We start from the raw sequence: 22,686 nt of genomic DNA on the forward strand, positions 1-22,686 counted from the left end.
CCACACCTCAGGGCCATAGGGGGTACTAAACGTCCAGCCGGGGTGCCGATCCTTCATGATAACTTTGGTCCTAATTTGAAGGACAGTGTACTGTGCATGTCGGTGCCTGCTGGCCTTGTCATTAGTGATCTGCCTCCTTCGTTGAGTGGCCATCCAGATCCAGGTCAGCAGGCTGCCAATCCGGGTCTGCTGGGATGCTGCCCCTTGGGGTCTCGGGAACAGTAGAGTGGCTGGAGCCCATTTGGTGGTACTATGCAGAGTTTGTCTGTATGCCCTCAAAAATCTATTCAAACCACACTCAGCGTCTTCTCCTTGGTCCACTCCGATCCTCAGAGCTCTGTTTAGAGTTTGCATGACTCTTTCAACTTCCCTGTTACCTTGAGGCCATTGAGGAGTGATTTTGCGATGGTGGATGGCCAGTGATGCCAGGTAATCCTGAAATTCCTGACCCTGGATTGGGGGCCCTTGTCTGATCTGATTTCCTCGGGCAAACCTAGCATCGCAAAAGTCTTCTCTAGGATAGCCTTGACACAGCCAAATGCCGTGCATGGGGCCAGCTCCACCACTGGGAACTTTGTATGGGTATCATTCATCACCACAGCGAGGCATCCATCAGGGAAGCTCCTGAAGTATATGCTGATTTTGGGCCACGGTGTGAGGCTTGGTTGTTCAGTCATCACTGGGGCTGGATTACCACTGGTTATTGCAGAGGGAAGGCACATCCGCACATTCTCATCCACCATTGCACCCATCCCTGGGAACCAAGCTTTGCTGCACAGTTGAGCATTTGTTTTGGCAGTTCCTTGGTGTCCTGGGTGTGCGAGGTTGGTTACGTGGTCCTACAAGCTCCATGGCATTACTATTTGTTGGCCTCATAGCTGTAAACTGTCTTGACTCTCACTTAATTAACTCCTCACTCGCCATAGCTGTTGTCTCGCTGCCTATTCCTCAGGCGTCAGGAATCTCCTGCTGTCAAGTAAGTGCTGCCCCTTTTGTCCTGCCAGAGCCTCCTTTGCTTTAGGTAAGCTACTGTAGTTTCTGGTAGCCACGCAGGTTTCTTTGAGGGTTAGCGGTCTGGGACATGCTTCTTGTACGATGATTTGTATGAATTCTTCTAGTTCTTCCTCATCGTCCATGAATGATTGGCATCAATCTGAGAGGGCTACCTTGAAAGATAGTCAGCAGGGTTTTTCACCCCGGGCGGTATATGACTTGAAAGGCATAGGACTGCAGCTGCACGGCCCACCTCTCAATACTTGGAGGGGTAAGGTGAGTTGTGACGGTGATAGAGCGATAAGAAGTTAAGAAGGTCAGTCACTACCCTGAACTCATGGCCGCACAGGTATATGTGGAAATAATGACAGGCCCACTTAATGGCTAGGGACTCCTACTCGGTTTGAGCATAATAAGTCTCTATTGCTGAAAGCGCCTGGCTGGAGTTTACCAATGGTATCTATTCTCGATCTGCTCTGTCCTGTAGGAGCACTGCCACTAGTCCTACGGGGCTTGTGTCAACCACCAGTTTTGTCTTCCACTGTAGATGGGAGTAGGCCATGATGGCCTTGTCTGGGAGGGTATCTTTGACCGCTCTGAAAGCCTGCCTTCTGGGTTCCATACACATGAAACACGTATCCTGGTGGGAGCTCCAAGGGGTTCAGCCATTGAGATTTGGGATGAAGATCCTCCAGTATGGTGCCATCCCCAGAAAATGCAAATTTCAGTGAGGTTTTGGTGCACTGGTGCATTTTGAATTGCTTCTGCTTTGTTCAGATCCCCTTTGAGCCCCTCTCTGGAGAATATGTATCCAAAGAAATCCACAGAGTCCTGATAAAAGGAACATTGTACAATGTCAGGCCACAGTCTGCGAGCAATTGTAACATGGCTGTTAGTCTTACATGATGTTCCTCTAGGCTCTCTGAGTAGATCAATATATCGTTGCTCAGATTGATCACCACCATCAGTCCAGCTTCCTTGATAGCATTCTAAAACACCTTCTCTGCAGGCAAAACACCAAGGCTCAGCTTCCGGTAACGCAGGAGACCCACATGCGTCAAGAAGGTTGTGATGTCACGACTTTCCAGGGCAAGCTCCAACTGGTGAGCCTGAGTTGAGATCCAGTTTTGAAAAACATTTGGCCCCATTTAGGTCAGCCACTATATTGTCCATAGTCTGTTTATTATGCCATTTTCGTTGAATGGCATGATTTGGGAGTCTCATGTCCACACACAACCAGATCGTCCCAGGTGCTTCAGCACGATGATGAGTGACGACACCCACGGCATGAGGCCAGTCACTTTCTCAATGACTCCCTGCTGCTTAGCACTTGCAGCTCACTCTCCACCTGGTGCCGCATGTGAAAGAGGACTCATCTGTGTTTTAAAGCCATGGGTTTAATGGAATCATCGATGTGAAGCTTGACTTGCTTGCCCTTCATATTCCAGGAACATTGAACAGTTGCAGAAATTCAGCATGTAGGGTATCTGCATGTGACTTCTGGATATGTTTCACAAAACAGGCCAATACCAACTCCTCAGCTGAGTGGCAGCCAAGCAGCATGCCTTTTCCACCTTCTGTGACATGGAACTAGGCTCGAGTTGAGCGATTGTTACACTTGATGTCCACTTCTATGGTCCCTCTGAGGTGCAGTGGCTCAGTCCCACCATAAGTGTAAATTCCTGCCCTGCTAGGCAACATTGGCCAGTGTGGCATCAGTTTTTCAAACTGCTCCATTATGTGTACGAACGCTCCAGTGTTGATGAGGGCCTAAATAGGAGTACACCTTATCTCCATCGTACACACTTGTGGGGACTGGTTTTTCTTGCGGTCTATTAGTCCAACAAATGAGATCAGAAAGATGTCATCATCTTCATTGTCCTAGATGAGGATAACATTACTGTTCCAGGTGCTTCAGAATACGTAGGCCCTCATTCCAACATTGACGGGCGGCGGAGGCCGCCCGTCAATGTTGCGCGTCAGGAATACCGCTCCGCGGTCCAGAGACCGCGGAGGGTATTCCAAGTTTTCCCCTGGGCTGGCGGGCGGCCGCCGAAAGGCCACCCGCCAGCCCAGGGGAAAACGACCTTCCCACCATGAAGCCGGCTCGTAATCGAGCCGGCGGAGTGGGAAGGTGCGACGGGTGCTGTTGCACCCGTCGCGTATTTCACTGTCTGCAAGGCAGACAGTGAAATACATTTTGGGGCCCTCTTACGGGGGCCCCTGCAGTGCCCATGCCGTTGGCATGGGCACTGCAGGGGCCCCCAGGGGCCCCATGACTCCCCCTCCCGCCATCCGGTTCCCGGCGGGAGAACCGCCAGGAACTGGATGGCGGGAGGGGGAGTCGGAATCCCCAAGCCGGCGCAGCAAGCTGCGCCGGCTTGGAGGATTCCTTGGGGGCAGCGGGAAACCGGCGGGAGACCGCCGGTTTCCCTTCTCTGACCGCGGCTAAGCCGCCGCGGTCAGAATGCCCCGCGGGGCACCGCCGGCCTGTCGGCGGTGCCACCGCGTCCCGCGGCCCTGGCGGAAGTAATCCGCCAGGGTCGTAATGACCACCGTAGTGTCTTTGAGCGATAACTGATGCAGGGCTGCAGCTGACCTTCTCAGAGGTTCTGTATAAAGCCATTGTGTCCCACTCTGACACACCTTTGTGAAATGGTTACCCTTTCCAGGCTTTGTACATGTCTTTCCCTTTGCAAGGCTTGTGCTCCATCCCACAGTTACCACACTGTCCGCTCAATGGTCTAGAACTTCCCTCCGGCCGCATCAGCCCTTGGCGCCTCTGTACCGCATGGACTCATTTTTCCTTTATGCCATTCACCTTCTGGGATCTAAGTGCGGTCACGGATTTACCCCGGGCACCTCAATGTCCTCCGCCTGGCTGTTCGACCAGTATCAGTATATAATCTTCCAGGCCACTGCTGCACTGTACACGTTCTCAAGGTGATTTTAGTAATTATTTTACTTGAAGGTGGACTGTTTTTATTTATTTTAGAGGATTGGAGGATCACAAAGAGAATCTACTAGTTTTGGTACATTTAGCCCGTCTGTAACAGCAGGTTCATTATTTGGCAGCCATTTTTGTTGCAGCTCTAGTCTTTTCACCTCTTCGGGTGAGAAGACTATTTTAACTGGATGCAGATGCGACCATGCAGTGGGCTCGCCAATGATGCACCGAATGGAAAGCCCATTGGACCTGTCCGTGCACCGACGACGCATTGCGCCAACCATGCTGCCAGTTCTCTCAGCGGGCTTTTATGCTTCTTTAACAAAAGACTTAGCTATAATAGAGAGCAGCTGTTATTAATAGGTAAGCAAACTAATAGTAATACATTAACCTCAGGGGGTTCGATTGAGGAGTATGCTCCCCCTCACTCTGCCATATTAGCTAGTTCTTCGAATGATGGTCAGACAAATGCTATTACTTCTACTAAACATTTACCAGAAACTAACTTAATGCCTAGCTCTCTGAAATGTGGTCTTATAAAACCCAGATCCCTGGTTAAGCACTCATCTGAAATTAATCTTTTGCTACAGAGTGGGAATTGGGACATTTTGTTTCTAACAGAAACATGGACCACCCCTGACTCAGCTGTTGAACTCGGTTTACCTTTCCCCCGGGGTACAATATCCGCCCATAAACCACACACCTCTAAGAGAGGCGTCTGAATTATTTTGAATGATTGTTGGAATTTGATATCTTTACCCATGGATGAACTCCCCGGTCCTAGATGTGATGAGTTTTCCCTGCAATCTTAAAAAGGCTTTCTAATGACAAGAATTTTATGTTATTTTCCACCTGGTCTTTCAGTCTCTCACTTCCAACCCCTTATAGAGACCATCTCTAATATGGCACTAGCCCATTCCAATTTCTTCATCCTGAGAGACTTCAATATGTGAGCAGAAAAGAGCTGGCCCCAACCCCCTCATATAGAGAATTCAGTAGCTCCTGCAACTTTTCAGGGCTATGCCAGTGGGTGTCTGGCCCTACACACTCCAGCGGCCACACGTTAGATCTCATCTCGGCCCCAGAAGCCTGATTTGTGTTGAGGAAACTCTCCCTCTCTTCTGGACCGACAACACCCTTATTACTTTCCACCTGCAGGTTAAAGAACTTAATGCCACCAAAAAGGCAGCAGTTACCATGATGACAAGCAGGCCAAGGCATAAACTTGGTGTGTCATTTCACTCTGGATTATCCTGTATAGCAAACTCTTTTGACCCAGACAAATTGGTAGTAGAAAATAATCACCTTATGGATGGCAAAATCCTTGACACTCTTGATGCCAAAATTTATGGGCAAATTATGAAAAACGCAGTCGACCATCTGCCCCTTGTTTCAATTTTCCTTTAAAAAGGCTGAAACTAGCCTGTAGAGAGCTTGAACGAAGGCGGCATAGATGCTGTAAAGATGAGTATAAAGTATGGCTAAAATCCTCATTATATGACTACAAAAAGGAGACTAATGAAGCAAAAGCAGATTATTAATCCCCCACCATTCTAAATGCACCAACAATACTACAAAGGTCTTCGACATCAAGGGGGACATCTCAAATCCTGACTGTTTGAAACGTGATATTACACTGCCCCAAGAATTATGTAATAATCTTGATCTATTCTTTGAGGAAAAGATTGACAATTTCTAGGATAACATAAGGGACACCCCCCAGTTGTGTTTCCTTCCTGCAGCTACTGCATCTGCTGTCAATAGCCCAGCGAGGGAACCTCATCCCCATCCTTTAGGTATCCCATCTGGAACATGTAAAATATGAGACATCTCAAGGCAAAAGCTAGATTATTCCAAACCTAACCTAGGCAATAGTTTCCTCTCCTAGCCATCTCCATCTCTTCAGGCTCTCCTTTAGATCCTCTGCCACACAGGATCTGTTAAAACATGGAGGAATAGTCCTTGTCACTACTACAGCATATCTGTAAGCAGTTGCTGGACTCTAGTACAGTCCCTCAGCCTTGGGAAAAAAGCCATTGTTTCTCCTATTTTGATTAAACCCTCTTTGGACCTATTGGTCCTCAGCAACTTCAGACCTATTTCATTGCTGTCTTTACCCATAAAATGTCTTAAACGTTATACCAGCACCTGAAACAACATACTTTATTAGAGCAAGAGCGTTTTGAGTTTGTTAACACGTCCTTCTATGTTAATTTATTACACATTAGGACTCGTTTTAGGCCAATGAATCTTGTGACCCAGTGGAGAGACACCGTAGGATGAGATAACTGATCAATATGTCAAACAATATATCAATAATGTCATCAATATTCACCACCACAATGCACTTTACTTTGGATAAAGACATTAATCAAATCGTCGATGCAATCATGACCTTTCAGCCATGAATAACCACACCTTGGTAGAATTTTACGAATTTTATTCCCTATTGATTACAATCTACGAGCAAAAGAGTTAATCTCAATATCAGGAAGCATAAGAGCATAGTCCCGATATGGCAACTGTGATAAGATTTCATTAATGCAAAAATCACAAACATAAGAACATAGCACGGCGTGAACATAGATCAGAATACTGCAAACAACATATACGTCTCAGTTCAGCATAGCATAATGTCAGTCATTTGTCTATTTGCGTCAGTCGAAGTGAACTCCTGTACTAACCACTAATTAGCATCAGCATGTTTGGCTTCATGCAAAAACAATTTAGCACACCAATTTGGAAAACATCTAACTAAGGTATCTACCAAAATGAGCAGTTGGTACCTAGAAAGGAAAAGCAAACAGACAAACTACAAATTGCATTGTCATAATTACCCTCCAAGGATTAGGTCAGCACTCAGGATCAATCTTCGTCTTCAGGACATCGGTCAAAACGCCATCAGTCTTAACTTCGTCTAAAGTACAGGGGACACTTCCCTCATAAGGAGGAGAAGTGTATAGGGCAGTCTATGGGTGAAGATGGTTTTAATAAGTCTCAAAGTCACCAAACAGAGTGACAGAGTTTCTGGATAAAATCAATAGCATTCCCTACCTAGTTCTCTCTACTTTTCTGTGACATGGGTTTTTATCCCTTTTCCGTAATACCTTCCCCCAAAATTCTATTGGACATTTGCTATACCCCACTATCTTTAACCTATCAAATTATACATTAGGTAATTCTAATTGTCACCCCACGATAATTCATAACACTTTGATTGGTCTTCATAATTGACGTTTTCGGAGGTGGCACATCCGGAGGTTACTTTACAGCTTGGCACGTTTTCTTGGGTCATGAGTTCCTTTGTCCATGGTTTAAACGTCCTTGTACATTACATTAATCTACATTTGTTTCAACTTCGTGTATAAGCCCATACTAAAGCTAACGTGCCGCGGCCGCAAGCACAGGCCGCCGTTGCGCGGCACTCGATAAACACCGCGGCCCGCAGCCAAACCGCGGGGGAAGCCGCGGCTCGCAAGCAGGCCACGGGGGAAGCCACGACTCAGGTCAGGGGTCGCGGCACTCACCGCGCCCCCTTCCTTCGCTCGCCACTTCCAGGGCAGACGCGGCAGGGGAAGAGACTCCGAGTTGGGTCTCGAAACTGCCGCGCATAGCGCATTTAGTGCACTTAACACTCTGGTGCATATTCTACAACCCTCTTTTCCCTCACTTACCGGTCACACAGGCAAAAGCCGACTGCATGCACATGATTTCTTTTTATGCATGCTTTCTCTTTTCCCAGCATGCTGTTCACATCCTCTCTTCCCTGCATGCATTGCTTTTCCTTTCTAGGCACATGTTCCCTATCATTACTCATGACCTTTTCCCCAATCCAAGATGGTGGTATTTCTACTTCCTGTCTAGGGGTATATAAGGGGAATTTAGCTTCTTTCTCATTGCGTTGCAACACTCCTGTGGTGGTAGTCACGCTCCGGCTGGTTTCCTCTTGAGAAGCCAGTTATTCTTGACCTGTCTTTCGTCTCCTGTACTCCTGAACGCAGTATCTTCTGCCCTAACGACCTTGTGTCCCCCTTCTGTTTCAGGGAGTTCCTGGTGGAGGTTTTTTACCCTTTTGGGGTTTTTCCTCTGGGACTCCTTCTGGAGGGCACGGACTGTTGTGGCTTGCTATTGTCAAACAGCACCATGGCTACCGGAAGGGGTCGCCCCTACCTCGGCCAAAGCAGAACCTGCCGGAACCGGGGTTGTTCCCCACCTCTCATCAACTTCAACGGTAAGCCCAGAGTGAACCGTGACAGATTGCAACGCCCAAAAATCCAGTTGCAGTCTGGAACCATGGATAATCCAGTGGTGAATACAGAACCCACCAGCCAGACCCTGCTCATGCCTATACAACAACAGGCTTAAGAACTCCAACAGCTACGTACTGAAAACACCGTCTATCGACAAGCCTGTGCATCCAGAACCACTGATGTTCCCGCGGTATCTGCCACTACACCTCGTTTCTCCGGGGATCCTAACAAATTGAGAGAATTCCTGGATGCCTTGACGGTCTATTTCGCTTTTCGCCCCTCACAATTTGTGCAAGCGAAGACCAAGGTGGGGTATTTTATTAGCGCCCTATATGGGCCAGCCTTGGCGTGGGCCATTCCTTTAGTGACAAGAAATGACCCCAGCCTGTCTAATTATTCCAGCTTTGTCACTACCTTTAAACAGATGTTTGAGTGCCCTGGACTCGAGTCTTCAGCAGAAGAAGCTCTCTGCGATATCCAACAAGGAAATCAAGATGTATTACAATATATCACCCGTTTCAGACAATTGGCAGCAGAAACGTCCTGGGTGGAACGTACCTTGGTGACTCTGTTTCGCAGGGGTCTCAGAGAGGACACTAAGGATGAACTGGTGCACTCTGCTAGAATAGAGAACCTTAAGGGGTTGATGGATCAGACCCTGACGATAGAATATCGGTTGAATGAGCGAAGAATGGAGAAAAAGAAGAGTCGTTTGCCATCACATTCAGTGACGTCTCGCACCTTCCCTCATCATACCGAAGAAGTCTGTCCTGAACCTAAGGGGGCTACAGAGGAAGAGCCAATGCAAATCGATATGGCTCGAGGACCTTTATCATCTAGTGAACAAGAACACAGACGAAGGAAGGGACTTTATCTGTATTGTGGTGCAGCTGGTCACCTAATTCGCACCTGCCCCGTTCGTCCAGCCAAGCCTTTGGCAAACGCCAACTCCCGTCCTCAGTGAGAAGGGTGAGGACGGGTATCGTGAAATACCTTCCATTTGTTCTTCCAGGGAGGAAGGAACCGCTCTTTTCCTTTTACCAGTTATCCTTCACTTAACTGATGGCCGGGAAGAAAGAACTCTGGCCTTATTGGACTGCGGAGCCAGTGGTATCTACTTAGATGAAGCGTGGGCAAAGGAACGACAGATAGCACAAATACCTAAGGAAGTACCAGAACAAGTCCACACGGTGGATGGATCACTCTTGGCCTCAGGACCCGTACAGTATACCACCCCTACTTTCTGTCTCCAATTCGGGAAACACCAAGAAAATCTTTCGTTCGATTTAATTTCATCACCACATCACGCCATGATCCTGGGAATTCCATGGCTCACACGGCACAACCCTTACATCAACTGGGAAACAAGAACTATTTCTTTATCCTCTCACTTCTGCCAACACCACTGCTACCTAGCAGGAGATTATTGGTCCCCAAAAGGTCTTTTAACAGCACCCCCTAAGGTGGGATGTTCTATTAACGTCCTACAGGGAGTACCCAGTCATTATCAAGAATATGCCGATGTATTCCAGAAGCCAGAAAAACCTGAACTGCCAACCCATAGAGAATACGATTGCGCCATTCCTTTAGAAGCAGATACAGTGGTTCCTTTTGGGCGAATGTACTCTCTAACAGAACCTGAGAAGCAGCTTCTTAAGGAATACCTTGATGAGAACATACAGAGCAGATTGATTGCTCCCTCCTCTTCACCTGCAGGGGCTCCTCTATTCTTTGTGCCTAAGAAGACAAAAGACTTGCGTCCCTGTATTGATTTTAGAGGATTAAACAAGATCACTATTAAGGATCGGTACCCGTTACCACTTATTAAGGACATCTTGGAAGCGGTCAGAGGGGCAAGGAGATTCACCAAGCTGGATCTCAGAGGAGCATACCATATTTTAAGGATAAAAGAAGGGGATGAGTGGAAGACCGCCTTTAGAACACCTTTCGGTCACTACGAATATCGAATAATGCCATTCGGACTCACCAATGCCCCTTCCATTTTTCAGAGGTTCATGGACTCTATTTTTTCCGATCTTCTACAACAAACAGTAGTTGTTTATCTAGATGACATTTTAATATTTTCTGTCCACCCAGAGCACCACTCTAAACATGTTCTCCAAGTTCTAGAGAGACTCAGACAACACCATTTATTTTGCAAACCAGAGAAGTGCGAGTTTGATCGAACAGAAGTAAAATACTTGGGATATTGCATTAACCAAACTGGGGTCGCCATGGATTCAGACAAGGTGCAAGCTATACTGGATTGGCCATCTCCCTCTTCCATCAAAGAAACTCAGTGTTTTTGGGATTAGCCAATTTCTAACTACAATTTATAGCAGACTTTGCTCAGAGAACCAGTTACATTACTCAAACCCTTAAAAAAGACCATCTAAAGAAGGGCTTTTGTTGGACACAAGACGCAGAGTTAGCCTTTCAAGACTTAAAGAAAGCCTTCATTCAAGCTCCTATTCTACGACACCCAGACACCAGCAAGCAGTTCATTGTTGTCGCAGACGCCTCAGAAAGAGCCATTGGGGCTGCTTTACTGCAAAAACAAGACGATGATGATTTAGAGCACCGTGTATTCTACCTGTCACACATCTTATCCGATTCAGAGCGGAACTATTCAGTGTTAGAACGAGAATTACTCGCCTTGAAGACCGCGTGCACGGAATGGAGACACTTTCTGATAAGCTCGAAAGAACCCTTTGAAGCCCGGACAGACCACAGAAATCTACAATGCTTGAGAAACTTTCAGTGTCAGAATAGCCGGCAGGCTCGATGGGCTTTCTTTTTCAGTCAATATGACTTTTATATTACATACATCCCTGGTTCTCAGAACATCCTGGCTGGTGCCGTGTCTCGGCGTGCCCTGAGTGTAGCGATTCTCCTGTACAGGACCTATTTGAAAATAACAAGATCATTGGTTTAGTACAGACATTTTTAGACCAAGTCAAGTCCGAATATTCCCGTTTAGAAGATACAGAGCTGAATAAGTTGCGTCCGCAACTTCATATAGATCAAGGGTATTATTACCATGATAAGGCCCTGTTCTTACCCACTAAGTTAGTACAGACCGAAGCCTTACGTATGTGCCATGATTCCCCAATCGCAGGTCATCGAGGAATAAAAGCTACCCAAGAACTTCTGCTTCGCTCCTTCTGGTGGCCAACTCTCAAGACGGATACTGAAGATTATGTATCATCCTGTCCTATATGTGCTCAAGCCAAGACACCCCGTCCTAATCCAGTAGGATTACTTCGCCCATTACCCGTTCCCCCAGGTACATGGCACACTATCTCCACTGATTTCATGTGCTCGTTACCCTCTTCAGTGGGAAATCAAGTAATTATGGTAACCGTTGACTCTTTCACCAAAATGGCTCATTTCACAGCGTTAAGAAAGTTACCAACGGCCAAGGAATTTAACCAAATCTTTACACAAGAAATCTTCCGACTTCATGGATTACCTCAGGTCATTATCTCGGATCGGAGTCCTCAATATATTTCCCGATTCTGGAAACAAATTTGTAAGATCTTGGGAATCGAAGTGGCCTTATCATCAGGGTTCCATCCTCAAACCAATGGACAGACGGAACGACTAAATCAAGGCCTCGAACAATATTTATGCAGCTTCTGCAATGCTACGCAGAGTAATTGGTCTACCTATTTACCACTTGCAGAATTCTCCTACAACAACTCAAGACACAGTGCCTCAAAAGTCTCTCCTTTCTATGGGTCTTACCGTTTCCATCCTAAGGCCTTTCCAACTTCCCTGAAAGATACTTCCAATCTTCCTGCCATCTCTTCCTATGTTCGGCAGCTACGGGGTGTTATCCATTCTAACCTTGTGGCCACTAAGTCCTGCATGAAAAAGATGGCTGATAAAGGACGTTGTGAGGCTCCCCAGTATCAGGTCCATGATAAGGTTTGGCTTTCCTCTAGGTTTTTACCTCTCCGACTTACTCAGAACAAATTTAAACCCCGTTATTATGGTCCATTCCTGATTCTCAGAAAGATTAATCCAGTGTCTGTGCGTCTTCGTCTGCCCCAGACTTGGAAGATACACCCTGTGTTCCATGTCTCTCAACTCAAACCTTACCTTCCTGATCCCTTTCACAGACAATTCTCCTGTCTTCCTCCTCTGTTGATTGATAATGTGCCAGAGTACGAGGTCAAGGAAATCTGTGACTCTCGGTTTTTCCATGGACGCCTCCAATATCTTATTCATTGGAAGGGCTACCCTATGAGTGACTGTTCCTGGGAAGATGCCCATTCGGTTCATGCCCCTCTTTTGGTCCGTCGCTTTTTCTGGCTTTTTCCTCACAAACCTGGGGCCTCGGGGGGGGGGACCTACTGTCGCGGCTCACAAGCAGGCCGCGGGGGAAGCCGTGACTCAGGTCAGGGGTCGCGGCACTCGCCGCGCCCCCTTCCTTCGCTCGACACTTCCAGGGCAGACGCGGCAGGGGAAGAGACTCCGAGTTGGGTCTCGAAACTGCAGCGCATAGCGCATTTTGTGCGCTTAACACTCTGGTGCATATTCTACAACCCTCTTTTCCCTCACTTACCGGTCACACAGGCAAAAGCCGACTGCATGCACATGATTTCTTTTTATGCATGCTTTCTCTTTTCCCAGCATGCTGTTCACATCCTCTCTTCCCTGCGTGCATTGCTTTTCCTTTCTAGGCACATGTTCCCTATCATTACTCATGACCTTTTCCCCAATCCAAGATGGTGGTATTTCTACTTCCTGTTTTTCACTTCCTGTCTAGGGGTATATAAGAGGAATTTTGCTTCTTTCTCATTGCGTTGCAACACTCCTGTGGTGGTAGTCACGCTCCGGCTGGTTTCCTCTTGAGAAGCCAGTTATTCTTGACCTGTCTTTCGTCTCCTGTACTCCTGAACGCAGTATCTTCCGCCCTAACGACCTTGTGTCCCCCTTCTGTTTCAGGGAGTTCCTGTTGGAGGTTTTTTACCCTTTTGGGGTTTTTCCTCTGGGACTCCTTCTGGAGTGCACGGACTGTCGTGGCTTGCTATTGTCAAACAGCACCGTGGCTACCGGAAGGGGTCGCCCCTACCTCGGCCAAAGCAGAACCTGCCGGAACCGGGGTCGTTCCCCACCTCTCATCAACTTCGACGGTAAGCCCAGAGTGAACCGTGACAAAAGCAGCAAGCATGCGGATGAGAACAGGATTGTACTGATACATTGAGTTGAAGAAAAAGAACATTTTGCAGGGTCATGGCCCTTTGCGAGTCAGCACGCTGAAAGACAGAAAAATGCTTTTAATATGAGAGCCAGGCAGCTAAAACCCATAGCTCACGCTAACTTAAGGCCTATGAGATTTTCAATATAAATGCAATATCATAATCGTTAATATAACTTGATTAACCATAGCATTAATGATTCTATTTATGATTTTCGCGTATACATTGGTGGCCACACACATTATAGTCATAATTCAAATGCACTTTTAAGCAAATCATTGTCGTTTTCTATGCAACATCGTTAAGCATTGATATGAGCATTTCATTTTAATATGTGTTATTTAAACTACGCTCTCTCAGTCCCTCCTCTGATGACGCTTGTCATCACAAACCTTTCCCTTTGACCTTTCATTTTAATTTTTCACCTTGCGCATAATGCGCATTTCAACATCTTGCCCTTTATGTGAACTTTCCCAGATTTCATTGAACATTTTCTCTGTCTCACTTTCTTCATTTCTTCTGGTTCTTCTAGTCCAATTTTTCTTAATTTTGCCATTGATTTTGCATGCCCCCATAATCCTAATAGACAGGCCAGAACAATTAATAGACCCATTAATATTTTTGCAAGTACCCCATTCCAAATATTGGTAAACCAGCTCCCTACTCTGGCAATTCCTTTTCCAAATTTCTCCCAAACACCAAGTTCCTTCAAATCCTTCAAATCTGTACTATCTCTAGTTAAGTTAGTAAGCATACCTCTAATCTTTTTACTATTGTCCGGAATGAACGAGCAACAATGGCGCTCGTTGAGCATCTTGCAGACCCCTCCACTCTTTGCTAAAAGAATGTCTAAAGCAAGCCGATTTTGAAGAGTCATAGCTCTTTCCGCAGCAAGTTCAGTATCCATCAGGAGTATAGCCCCTGTGAAATTTGTCAGCATGTTATCCACGATAGTAGACAACTTTTGAATCTTCATAGAATTCAAGATAACCCACACTGAAGGGATTTTTGTCTAGTGTGTTGTAATTCAGACGTTTTAGGTATTTGTTTTAAGTCATCAATTTGGTAGATCTTTGGGAAAACTATTCCCAAATAACATGTCCCATACCATCCCCTAGGGAGACGGTAATAAGCATTAAGCCCACAAATGTAATAGATCCCAGGGATCGCTGGATCCTGTCCATTCAACATAAATGTCCATTTACTCTGAAACAAAAACACATGTCTGCATTCACTCGTTCCCACAAACAAATTGTCCTGCTCAGATTTTGGCCTATATATACAAAGCCTACCTACATGTAAAGCATCTATAGCTAGCTTGCCTTGTGTCTTGATTGCAGTGTAAGCATAATCATTGCATATGTGCGTTTTTCTAATCCTTTTTCTAGTCTTTCTTTTTAATGCTTTGCGTCTATCATCAGTATGATCTAAAAAGCTTTTCTCTACAGGTGATAGCAAGCAAGTCAAATTGTTGCGATGTGCATAAGCAGTTCCAAATGTAAGCGTCGGCTCAAAGAATCCTCTAACTATTTTTATATCATGTTCCTTAGCTAACTTGTTCAGGAATTCAATCACAGGCACAAAAGAAAACACAACATCCAGATTTGAATAAAAGTATTGCACATGCTCTTGATTATAGAACCTTGTTAGTAGCAAACTGCAGCTAATCCCGTAGGTTAGAGGAAGGCTATGGTAAGTAACTCCCTCCTGCACAGATGAAGGAATTTTAGTGCACACATAACAGTCTTTCGCATCCATGGTGTCCACATACTCATTCAGCAAGCGATAGAAGACATTAGTAGAAAGTTCCCCTTTTGAATTAGTTCCCTCATGCAAGTGTCTTGCATCTTGCTCAAATCTTTCCCACAGTGTTAGTGTTGTAGTTTCAGGTTTTGAAGTTGCGTTAATAGTCTCTTTCTCTATCCATGGCATTCCCACAATCACTCCCACAATTATTATTGCACACACAATACCTATTATAAGACCTAACCAACCAAACACCTTACTTCCCTTGTTACTACCTCTATTATAAGCCATGTCTGTATAGAATCAGATAGTAGACTAACAATCAACTTGAGAATGATTTTGAGTTTTCCCATGCTCTCTGCGTGTATTTACAACGTCTTCACTCCAGGACCCCTTTTTGTCAAATCAGGTTAGCAGCTTGTCATAATCAGGTTTCTCAAAGTCGATCCGGTTCTAATGTCACATTCAGTAATTTATAAAGTCTCTTTATCAGTTTTCAGATTTTCGGTTTTAACCAAGTTTTTTTTTTTTTCCTTTGGATTATTTCAGGTACCGTAGTACTGGCCTGGTACTTCTTGGTCGAAACAGAATGCTAGGAATTCTTGTTGCCACTCAGATGTTGTAGCATACGCCCATTCAGGACCTGTAAACCTTCTGTTTGCGACTCTCTTTTTTTTCAGCCTTCGTTCACCTTGCTGTTCTCCTTCACTTAGGTCTTCCACTTGGGATGTATCGTTCTCCTCTGTTATTGTTTCATTTGGTGTGTCTCTTATCCTTAGGAGTGGTTTCTCTTGCCAGTTATCACCCTTATGCGTCTTCTTTCGATGTGTCTTTTCAGGACGCTGGACAGCACCCTACTCTTGTGATATGATGTTTTCTCTTGATGGACCTGCAACTGGTTCAGGAGACTCTGGCACACTCCGATCTCTTTCTATTATTTCTCCTTCTTCTACTGGGTCTGTACCGGGTTCAAGTTCTAACCCGTATCCGTCTACTTCTGGGAGAACCTCTCCTTGATTTAGTTCTCCTGCTGCCTCTACTGAGATAGGCGCTCTGTCACCTCTCTCAAACTCATTCACGGTTTGAGGGACGAGGCTGTTCTCAGTGGGCCCTCCGGCAGTCTCAGTTCCTTCTTGACTGTTTTCTAACTCTGAGACTTCTCTTCCTGAAGCTGTTGTGCCGGAAACTTCAAGTTCCTCTTCAACAGGACACATTACCTTTTTTGTGTGACTGGCATGTATCCAGTTTGGAACTCCTGCACACTTCACGGCAGTAGTGGTTGTCAAGATTACTTGATACGGCCCTTTCCAGCGTGGCCCAGACACGATTTTCTCACGTGCGTCTTGACAACCACCCAGTCACCAGCTTGTAGGGTGTGGCCTGGATCTCGATTCGGTGGCAATGTGTTAGCTTCTACCTGGTGAGTGAAAGAGAGAATCACATCAGCCAAACCTTTGCAGTAGTCCAACACCATATCATCTGTGATATTCACTAGAGCATTTGCAGGTACTGCTGGCAACCTCATAGCTCTACCCATGAGGATCTCATGGGGGGATAGTCCTGTTTTCTTATCAGGGGTGTTTCTCATTGACATCAGCACTACGGGCAATGCATCTGGCCATTTCATATTGGTAGCTGTGCACATTTCTGCCATTCTCGATTTCAGAGTACCATTCATTTGCTCCACTAGTCCTGATGCTTCGGGGCGATAGCTACAATGCAGCTTTTGTTCGATGTCGAGTGCGGCACACAGGAGTTTAATCACCTCATTGTCGAAGTGTCTGCCCCTATCTGATTCTATAGAGAGCGGAAACCCGAACCTGGGTATTAGTTCCCTAAGTAGCAGTTTTGCGACTGTGAGACTGTCATTTCTACGCGTGGGGTAGGCCTCAATCCAGTGACTGAAAACACACACAATCACCAACACGTACTTCAATCCTCCACAAACAGGCATTTCAATGAAGTCCATTTGCATTTTGCTGAATGGGCCGCCAGCTCTCCCAATGTGGCTCAAAGTTACCACTGTTCCCTTTCCAGCATTCATCTGTTGACAGATGATGCGCCTGTGATAAATAACCTCGGCAGCATGTCTGAATTTTGGGTTGAACCAGTCGATTTTAAATGACCTGATCATTGCATCCCTCCCAAGGTGATCCTGTCCGTGATATATTCTGGCAAACTGAGACAGAAGACTGTTTGGCAGGACTAATTTTCCCTCCTCTGAGATCCACAAATCATCAGCCCTCTGTACACATTGCATTCTTTGCCAGGAACGTTTTTCCTCTTTGCTTGCACGACCTTGTAATGTTTTTAACTCATCTAGGGTATCAACCACCCGTAATGCAAGGTTCAAACATGTGTCATTTTCAGCTTGCAGTAACAATTCCCACTGCTCCTTGAACGATATACAGTTCAATGCACAAAACCTTGCAACTTGATCTGTATAACCGTTTCCCATGGACACAAAGTCCTGCGACTTAACATGAGCATTGCATTTCACCACGGCGATTTCAAGAGGTAACTGAATTGCATGTAACAAATCCTTTATTTGTTCACCATTTTTCACAGGAGAACCAGAAGAGGTCATGAAACCCCTCTGTGACCATAGTTGGCCAAAATCATGCACAATTTCAAATCCGTATCTGCTATCAGTATAGATAGTGACTTTCAGATGCACAGCTGCGTGGAATGCCTTGGTAAGGGCAATTAATTCTGCCACTTGTGCGGAAAACACTCTCTCGAGCCTGGAAGCTTCAATGATACCAGCTATGGTACACACAGCATATCCAGCTCACAGTGTTCCAACAGAATCTCTTAAACAGGACCCATCGACAAACATGATACAGTCATTTTCTTTTAACTGTGTGTCTTGAATACCTGGACGTGGTTTGGTACATAATTCGGTTACCTCAAGACAGTCATGTTCAAATTCTTCCTCTTTGTTAATTTCAAAGTTTTCAGCAGGAAGTAAAGTTGCCGGGTTCAATACAGTACATCGCTTTAGCGAGACATTTGGTGATCCCAGTATGATTGTCTCGTACTTAGTGAGACAAGCATTTGTCATGTGCTGAGTTTTAGTTCGAGTCAACAAAATTTCAACTGAATGCGGAACCATTACTGTTAGGGGGTATCCCATGACTATGCCTTCACACTGCGTAAGGCTCTGACCAACTGCTGCAACTGCGCGCAAACAACCCGGTAAGGCTGCTGCGATGGGGTCCAAGGTAGCTGAAAAATATGCTACAGGGCGATTTGCACCTCCATGGACCTGTGTCAAAACAGACAAAGAACAGGCATCACGTTCATGACAAAACAGTAGAAAAGGCTTCGTATAATCAGGCATGCCTAACGCTGGTGCCCTGCACATGCATTCTCTCAATTACATGAATGACTCAAGCTCCTCTTTAGACAAAGCTATGGTATACGGCTCATCCTTGATTTCCTTTCCTGTCAGTCTTATTAAGGGTTTCGAGATGATCGAGAAGTTGGGTATCCACTGACGACAGTAGCCCACCATTCCCAAAAACATCCTGACATCTCTTTTTGTCGTTGGAGGGTTCATTTGTAAAATGGCTGTTATTCTTTCTTTTGATATTCTCCTGGACCCTCTTTTGATTAGATGCCCTAAGTATTTCACCTCTTTCTGACAGTATTGCAGCTTCTTAGGTGACACCTTGTGTCCATTTTTTCCCAAATGATTCAATAAAGCAATGGTATCATATTTACAGTTGTCCCTAGTTTTGGATGCAATCAGCAAATCGTCAATGTACTGTACTAAGGTCGAATTAAAAGGCAGCACCAAGGATTCCAAATCCTTTTTCAGTATCTGGTTAAAGATGGACGGTGATTCAGAAAACCCTTGTGGAATTCTACACCAACTGTACACCTTATCCAGGAATTTGAAACTGAACAAAAATTGGCTGTCCTCATGAAGAGGTATCGAAAAGAAAGCTTGTGACAGATCTATAACGGTGAACCATTCAGCATCACATGGAACCTGAAACATGATCACTGCTGGATTGGGCACTACGGGGCAACATTTTACCACAATTTAGTTTATTTTTCTCAAATGCTGCACAATTCGAACTTTTCCACAGGGCTTCTTTAAACACATTATGGGAGAGTTACACGGACTGCTCAAAACCTCTTTCATGACTCCCTGTCTCAGAAAATCTGCAATTATCTGTGACACTTTGATAAGGACATCTTGTGCCATATGATATTGTGGCACCTGAGGAAACACCGCATTTGGCTTTAGCTGGACTCTAACTGGTTCTACGCCTTTTATTAGTCCCACTTCCTTTCCTGGTAGATCCCACACCTTCTCTGTCACAGTTCCCTGTAGCTCGACAGGTAGATCGATCATGGTAAGCATTGGGAACAGGGTAATTAAAGGGTAATCTTCATTAGCCGTCCCTGTGTCTTCCTCTAAAAACTGACCTTCATCTCCCTCATCATCACTATTTGTCTGTAATTCGATTCCGTCATTGGAACAGGTAATCGAGCATTTTGTTTTGCAGAGTAAGTCCCTTCCCAGTAGGGATACTGGACTAGAATCACAGACTACAAACCTATGTAGCCCCTGGAAACTTCCGATCTCAACCTGCACTGGATCTGTAATCGGGTTTGTCAGATATTGGTTAGCTACTCCGACTACCCTTATGGTACGCCCTGAAAGTGGTAATTTCGGAACCTCCGCACTCCTCACTGTAGAGCGTGTAGCTCCGGTGTCAACCAAAAAAGAGACTTTGTAACCCATCACCTTGCCTTCCACATATGGACCCCTTTGATCCACCTCTAAGGATTCTGCAAGCCTGCACTCTTCGCTGTCCGAACTATCATCTGACCACTCTCCATTCATACCATTTTCACCTCGCAATGGGAACTGTTGTACAGTATTATTTTGATTCATTACCTGGCCTGTGACCTGTTGAGGAAGCATCGCCTGTTGCTGTCCCATCGGAGCCATTGGTAATTGCATTTGCTGTCTACGTACCATGGGAATCTGCTGTTGTACAGGTTGCATTTGCGCTGGGTGTAAACGCGGCATTTGCATCTGCTGCATGGGCTGTACCCCTTGCATTTGTACCAGATTGTTCTGAAAATTCGGGTTTTGATGTCTTATTTTTGGGCCTCGTATATTTTGCAATGTACCAACGTTAGCGCTTTGCTGAACAACACCATCCTGCACCATGTTCGGGCACTCCCGTGTCCAGTGCCCCATGCCCTCCCCCCGCACGCGTGACATGGTGACATCTTTTTCACTCCTTGTATGTCATTTTGAACCACAACAGTATTCAAGTCCGGACCGCGATTCACAAACCCTCGGCCTCTTGGCTGTGTCTGAAACGCACCATTCATTTGCGGTTGTTGCTGTATCATCTGTTGAACTCCATTTCCCTGTATTCCTGCCTGTGCAGCCCTTATCTGCATCACCATCACTTTCTCTTCCAGCTTTTTCTGCTTCAACTCAATCTCATCACTACAGTATTTTGCATACTGCAACACTTCATCAATCGGCTTCGCTTGCCAACAAATCAAATGATTCTTAATCATCTGACTAACTTCTGGTCTCAACCCTTCGACAAATCTGATCACAAGGTGGTTCATGTCTTTCGGTTCAATAGTCTCAGTACCACTGTAGTGTTTGAATGCCTTTAACAATCTCTCATAGTAAGCATGTATTGACTCCTTAACCTCTTGAGAGGTCCGGTCGATCTTCTGCCAATCAGTCACCTTCGGCGACACCTTCTGTTTCAAAAACTCAATCACCTTATGATAATACTTCATTACCTCCTCAGAGGGTGCCCCGGTCACCTTCTCCCTTGCCGGTTCTTTCGTCGGCCAATCTACTCCTCTCTTGCACTCAAGCCACAAATCAGGCGGAACAATGATTTCAAACAAGGTATTCAAGTCTTCCCAAAGACACTTTGCAAGTTTCACAAACCTGTCTGTCTGTTGGTACCACTCGATTGGTTTCTCCCTCAATCTAGGATAATCATTGGTAAAGGATAGGATGTCTCCTCTGGTCCATGGCACATGAACTAAGACACCACCAGCTGCTTCTCTCATGGGCAATATTTTTACTGATTCCAGATCAGGTTAGGCCTTGGCTTGATTAGACACTGGACTGTCACCCTTTTCCTTATCTCTTTTCTTTGCCCACCTGCCTTCCCATTTTTCCAGCGTACCCCAAACTTGCACACTTTGCAATAATTCTTTCAAATGTGCCTTCATTCCCGCAGACCTCTCATGTTCAAAGTCTTTGGAGTCAAAATCCAATCTGTAACTTCTTTTCAGGTGTTTAGTGTTTCCGATATCAATATTGTATTTATCTGCCAGGTTAGCTAACCTCTAATGCACCTTGCCTACTTCTTTGGTAATTTGGGGGCATAGGAATCTTAATTCTGCTTCCGTGTATGATTCCAATCTGTTTACTCCCATTGTACCTTCCACTAATTCAGCAGTTTCTGCCCCTAACCTTACAAAGTTTAGGTACTCATCTTGTTTTTCCTTTTCTGGCTCGACTGTAGCCACTGCAGCCTTTTGTGAAGTATAAGTCCTTTCTAGCCATTCGTTTAACTGTTGTACTGTAAAAGCCTGCAGTGAAATGTTCCCTGTATGTATCATCGGTGAATGTGAGGTGTTCGTACTCATCGTCTCTGGAGTTAAAACCCCTAGCCCTGCTTGACGCATTGCTTCTATGGGTGCTCCCACGGGGCTAAGGTCTATTAAAGACCTCGGCTTTTCAACTGCTTGTTCTCCCAGGGCCATTATCTGGGGAGTTCCCATGGACCCTCCTCTTATCACATCTTGAGTCATTACTCCCTGGTCACATACGCCAGTTTTGCCTTGCGCATACAATGGCTCTGGTGGACCGACAGTAATTGGCAATGATATGGCAGCAGGTGTCTGACCTGGTCCCAGACTCCGTGGAGCAGTAACCCCATAGGTCTGTTCCAAGGTACCCGGGACAGGTACTAATGGCGGACCAGCTACTGGGTTGTACCCTGGTATTAGCTATGGCTGCGGTTGGGACAGTAATTTCGGAGTTGACTCAATCTGCACTAATTTTGATTTTGTGTATATCGGGTCTGGCGGCACTATCAGATTTGTAGTAGTCTCAAGTACTGGAACGTCTGGGTAGATTCTCTGTATCTGCGGTGGAGGCTGCAACTGTATCGGCATGTCTGGTGCAGTGGGTACACTGACACCATTCTGTATCAAAGCCGTATCATTAGTCTGTACCGTATCAGCAACTCCCTTCTCATGCGTCTGGTTCCCAGGGTCTATGCTAGTGCTTGGAGCACTGTCGCTCACCGCATAAGGTGGCGGGCGATCATGTAATAATCTGTCCATGAATTCTTCATCTTCTGAATCATCTTCCTCTTCCCAAGGTCTTTTATTCTCTTTAGAATTGTTTGAGTCTTTATCTGTCTTACAGGAGGCTTTCTTTCCCTGTGTTTCTTCTCCCTGTGGTATTGCTGGGAACAATTTTAGTCCGTCAACAATTCCCCTTCTCCACATTTTACTCTCGTTATCC

Source organism: Pleurodeles waltl, chromosome 5, assembly GCF_031143425.1.
Source record: "Pleurodeles waltl isolate 20211129_DDA chromosome 5, aPleWal1.hap1.20221129, whole genome shotgun sequence".
Taxonomy (NCBI): Eukaryota; Metazoa; Chordata; class Amphibia; order Caudata; family Salamandridae; genus Pleurodeles; species Pleurodeles waltl.